The 5,891-nt window shown below is 37.6% G+C and overlaps 1 long non-coding RNA gene across 2 annotated transcripts in view; it reads left to right on the top strand.

Moving 5' to 3' along the window:
* LOC138365728 (uncharacterized) overlaps positions 1-5,630 on the top strand; it is a 29,406-nt gene extending 23,776 nt beyond the window's left edge. For both annotated transcript variants that reach the window (XR_011228960.1, XR_011228959.1), the window contains exons 2-3: positions 1-131; positions 5,389-5,630. The exon at positions 1-131 is cut by the window's left edge and continues 197 nt beyond it. This is a non-coding gene — a long non-coding RNA (uncharacterized lncRNA). The remainder of the gene's footprint in view (positions 132-5,388) is intronic.
* The last annotated feature ends 261 nt before the right edge of the window (positions 5,631-5,891 follow it).

Genomic DNA, 5,891 nt, shown 5'->3' with positions numbered 1-5,891 from the left:
CAGCATTTGGAACGGCCCCTCGTCCTGGCCTACTTTGGGTCTGGTGGCAGGACCCGCCAGCAGCTGCAGGAGACTCTGCATCTGCGTGACTCTGCACTCACTCTGGCCACCTATAAGGCTCTCGACCGACTGTAAGTACACTCACATTACAAAGCGGACGCCTGTCTTCATATATATATATATATATATATATATATATATATATATATATATATATATATATATATATATATATATATATATATATATGACAATGTCAGACCACGGAGGAAAAATGAAACAGGAAATTTCCTTAAGTACTTTCCGTATATTAAATACATCTTCAGAAGGTGAAGAAGTCCTTCTGAAGATGTATTTAATACGAAAGTACTTAAGGAAATTTCCTGTTTCATTTTTCCTCCGTGGTCTGACATTGTCACATTCTTAATCACGTGTTTATTTTCGTGATATACACACACACATATATATATATATAATATATATATATATATATATATATATATATATATATATATATATATATATATGCGAACAAGCCTGAATGGTCCCCAGGACAATATGCAACTGAAAACTCACACCCCAGAAGTGACTCGAACCCATACTCCCAGGAGCAACGCAACTGTTATGTACAAGACGCCTTAATCCACTTGACCAACACGACCGGACAAAATGAGGTGATAGCCGAGGCTATTTGAACCACCCCACCGCCGGCACTCGGTCGTGTTCATTTTGTCCGGTCGTGTTGGTCAAGTGGATTAAGGCGTCTTGTACATACCAGTTGCGTTGCTCCTGGGAGTATGGGTTCGAGTCACTTCTGGGGTGTGAGTTTTCAGTTGCATATTGTCCTGGGGACCATTCAGGCTTGTTCGCATTTGTGTTCCTCACGTGTGCCCCAAAGAATGAGGTGATTTGGTAAAATGCTATGCCCAAGATTACTATCCGAGTGCCGGCGGTGGGGTGGTTCAAATAGCCTCGGCTATCACCTCATTTTGTCCGGTCGTGTTGGTCAAGTGGATTAAGGCGTCTTGTACATACCAGTTGCGTTGCTCCTGGGAGTATGGGTTCGAGTCACTTCTGGGGTGTGAGTTTTCAGTTTATATATATATAATATATATATATATATATATATATATATATATATGCAGAATAACCACATATGAAAAATAGAAAATGCTTAACGCGTTTTCGGCTAATTCGCCTTCATCAGAGCAAAGTAGAATCATACATGGATTGTTGCATACATGGATACCACGCGCCAATTTCTTCACTTCTCCTCTCTCTACCCTGCTCTTAAACCTTTTGTTTCTAATTTTCGTTCTGCTTTAGTGAAATCCTATACGTTAAAAATCCGTCTTCATTTTCTTAGAAAATGTCTCAGTGAACAAGTGCTTCCCCGTTCCCTATCCTCCAACAGTGTGCTGAAATTAGCTGACCGACCGTTTGATGAAATTTCCCGCTTAGTGCTTGGTAAAAATATTGATTTGCTTAAATTAGAAGTACGGGAATGTTTTAAGGTGTTGAACAGCCGTAAGTATTCATTTTCTCAAGCTGTACCCTTGGAATGGAATCGCCCGATGATGGATTATTGTTACACCGCTATGAGATCTGCCTGCACGAATGTAAGTACGAAGCTTGATTCAAAATTAAATAGGCTCATTCAACAAAGTGATTGGAATAAACATGCCAACACTGACTTTGTTATTAATCTCTCTAGTAAACAACTTGATAATGATACGATGACTGCTCTTGGTTACGGTCTGAGTTACTCCATATCAAATAGAGATGTGAATTATGCAAATATTGCCAAAAGTTTTTGCAATTTGGAGAAATCTAGTGAGATTTCATCTGACGACATCAATATTTGCAAGGGAATGGTGTACGGTTCTTTACTTAAGGGTACTGTGCCTAATTGTCCAGAGAGGTTTATGCGAGCGTTCAAAACCCTCAAAAAAGATAACTCTCTACATATCACTAAAGCTGATAAATCCAATGCTGTTGTCATCATGGACAAAGAAGACTATGTCCAAAAAATGAACCAGTTATTGGAGGACAGAGACACTTACTTACCTGTTAATAGTGACCCTATTGAAAGAGTTATTGCTCATTTCAACAAAACTCTTAAAACCGTGCTCAAGAAAGATAAGGAGTTGATTCCTAAGTTTTTAAGTCGTTCCCCTTCTCTCCCATATCTATATGGGCTTATTAAAACACACAAACCGAATAATCCTGCAAGACCTATTATTAGTTCTGTTGGATCTGTGGCATATAGACTTTCCAAATGGCTTGTCCAAGTCTTGTCTCCAGTAGTAGGTTCCATTTCCAACTCACACATAACAAACAACTTGGACTTGGTTAACAAGGTGTCTAGTTTGAAATTAAATTATGATTTTAAACTTGTGAGTTTTGATGTGACGGCTCTGTTCACTAGGGTTCCTGTTGATGATCTGTTGTCATTCTTACGGGATCTACTCCCAAGGTATAATTTAACTTTGCCTACTAACACCATTATTGAACTTATAAAATTGTGCATTAAAGATAATTATTTCAGCTTTAATGATTCATTTTATAAACAAACATTTGGCATGGCGATGGGTAATCCCCTCTCCCCTGTTTTGAGCAATCTGTACATGGAATGTTTCGAAATAAATATCCTTCCCAGGATTTTACCCTCAAATTTGCTTTGGTACAGGTACGTTGACGATATTTTGTGCCTGTGGCCGGTTAATCGTGACGAAACTGATTTTCTCAATCAAATCAATTCGCTGGTTCCGTCAATTAAATTCACAATTGAGTACGAAGTGAATGGTGTTCTGCCTTTTTTAGACATCATGATTCATAGAATTGGTAGAGTTTCAAATTCAATGTGTATAGGAAACCTACCAATGTGTGCTCGTATGTACATTTCTATTCAAATCATCATGTTCAGGTCAAGCGGGCAGTTTTTTCTGGTATGTTTCTCAGAGCACTGAGAGTTTGTAGTCCGGAATTTTTCGATGAAGAAATAGCAAATATATTTGAAATTGGGAAGAAGTTAAAATACCCAAAATCGATCTTGGATCTTGCGTTTGGTCAAGCAAAAAGGACTTTCTACAAACAGACTACTAAGTCGAAACCAGAACTGAAAAATTCGTTGGTATTACCATATTCTGAGGGTCTAGTAAATCTTGCCCCAGCCCTGAAGAACCTTAATATTAATCTAGTGTTCAAAAATGATAATACAGTTAAGTCCATGTTAATTAAGAACTCGCCCTCGTCTGTAGCAGGTTGTGTGTATTCCATCCCTTGTAATGAGTGTGCATGTGTTTACATCGGCCAGACTGGTAAATCTCTTTCCTCGCGTTTAAAACAGCATTCATATGCTATTCGTACAGCCCAGCAATCCAGTGCATTGTATTTACATTCCAGTTTATGTAATCATTCTATCGACTTCACAGGGGCAAAATGTATTGTTAAAAGTAAGGATTTTGTTGAACGAAACGTGATCGAGTCTGCTCTGATCAAACATTGTAACAACAGCCTTAATGTGAGCCCCGGTATGTACAAGTTGGATCCCTATTTAAGCCTCAATATAGCACGTCAAAACAATATAGCAATCATTTAAACACGTATGGCACTTGGAGATATTAAAAGGAGCTGCCTTGTATGGGCCAATAGGCCTTCTGCAGTTACCTTCTTTCTTATAATTCCTTTCCTCCACTTATTTTTGGTGGTCAGGTGATCTGCCCAGGCGGATATAAAGGTCTGATCAGCAAACTTATCTTCATTCTACTTTGCTCTGATGAAGGCGAATTAGCCGAAAACGCGTTAAGCATTTTCTATTTTTCATATGTGGTTATTCTGCATATATATATATATATATATATATATATATATATATATGCCCAAGATTACCATAAAAGTGCCGTTGGGGCGGTGGGGAAATAGCCTTGGCTACCATCGTCTATTGTATGGTAATTGATGGTCGAGTGGTTAAGATACCATGTACACCAGTTGCATAGTGCTCCTGCAACTATGCAACTGGTGGGTTCGAGTCACTTCTGTGGTGTGGAGTTTTCAGTTGCATATATGCCTGGAGGCCATTCAAACTTGTTATATATATATATATATATATATATATATATATATATATATATATATAATATATATATATATATATATATATATATATATAGAGGAAAATTGAAACAAGAATTTTCGTAAGTACTTTCGTATATTAATACATCTTCAGAAGGAGTTACTCCTTGTGAGGATGTATTAATATACGAAAGTACTTAAGGAAATTCCTGTTTCAATTTTCCTCCGTGGTCTGACACTGTCATATTGTCATATTATATTATATACATTATAATATATATATATATATATATATATATATATATATATATTATATATATATATATATGGGCAGGATGGCAGATAATGCTAGTCTCAACGGTGAAATAATGTTTAACAGCGAATCATTAGGTGATGTTTATTAAGAGTTCGATAGTTATTCACTCTCTCAGTCTGACAGTCAAATATACATAGAGAGAAAATATATAAGATTCTAAGTCCTCAAAGGATGGTAATCAATGATTTTTTCTTTAGCAAGCATAATTTCAAATTCATCTTCACACATTTAAAGTTTTACCTAAGTTCTACACACTACTTCATTCATCTTAGGTCATTTTTTTCATACCCTATCTAAATAACAAATGCTCTGAAGATATATATTTTTTTTATTTCAATACTGAAACATTACATCATTCTTCATTTTTGCATCATCATTATCATTATCATCATCATGCAACATAGACAAGAGCTGTGCTACATCATGTGCAACATATATTGCACGGGATCCCGCGTCCGGTTCTAGTCCTCAATCCTCCAACTCATGACCTGTGACCTCTTACTGACCTCCTTGCTGTCAACATTTAAAGTGACAGCGCTCGATCCGATGACATTTAATAACTTCATAATGACAAAATCTATCGATCTTTCTGCCATAATTTAAAATTTATAACTTAGACATTACAGCTAGGACTACAAGTGTTGTTCTGTAACAACTACTGTCTTCAGAGACAGTAAAGCTAGGACGATCAGTGTTGTTCTGTAACATCAACTACTGTCCAAAGAAATAGTACAGCCAGGACTACCAGTGTTGTTCTGTAACAACAACTACTGTCCACAGAGGTAGTGCAACTAGGAATACCATTCTTGTTCCGTAGCATCATCTACTGTCCAACACTTTTAATTCAAAATGGAAGAACCTGCATTTTGGTAATTTCTTTAATATTATGTGTTCAGAAAGTTATTTTTCTACTTGCCAATTAGTCCAAATTATCCCTCATTGGTGTGAGATAAACTTTACCTTCCTGTGTATAGTCAACTGCGAGCTTATGTTGACAGGCGGCTGCATCAGCTGAAACAATCAACCAGTTCGTTAGCAAGACAACGCGGGGCAAGATCCCAGTCCTGGTGACCGCCGCCGACGTCAGAGATGTGCCGATGGTGCTGGTGAACGCAGCCTACTTCAAGGGCCTTTGGCTGACCGCCTTCAAGAAACAAGATACATCAAAAAGGATGTTTTTCACCACCCCGGACCAGCACACTCTCGTTGACATGATGACGCAAACTGCTGACTTCAGAATCGGTGAGTTAACTGCAGCGTCCTCAACTAATAAGTTAAAAGATTAAAAAATATGTAATAATTTGTTTTGGTTTTTAGTCGATGTCCAGTGCTTTAGTGAACATTATAATGTTTGTGTGTGTGTGTGTGTGTGTGTGTGGTGTGTGTGTGTGTGTGTGTGTGTGTGTGTGTGTGTGTGTACTCACCTCTTTGAGCCTGCAGATTCTAGCGTTGGCTCTTGGATCACGCCTTTCTAGCCTTCGGTTGTTTAAAGCAATGACTC

The sequence above is a fragment of the Procambarus clarkii genome, chromosome 17, assembly GCF_040958095.1.
Source record: "Procambarus clarkii isolate CNS0578487 chromosome 17, FALCON_Pclarkii_2.0, whole genome shotgun sequence".
Taxonomy (NCBI): Eukaryota; Metazoa; Arthropoda; class Malacostraca; order Decapoda; family Cambaridae; genus Procambarus; species Procambarus clarkii.
This window is presented reverse-complemented; position numbering and strand designations above follow the sequence as displayed.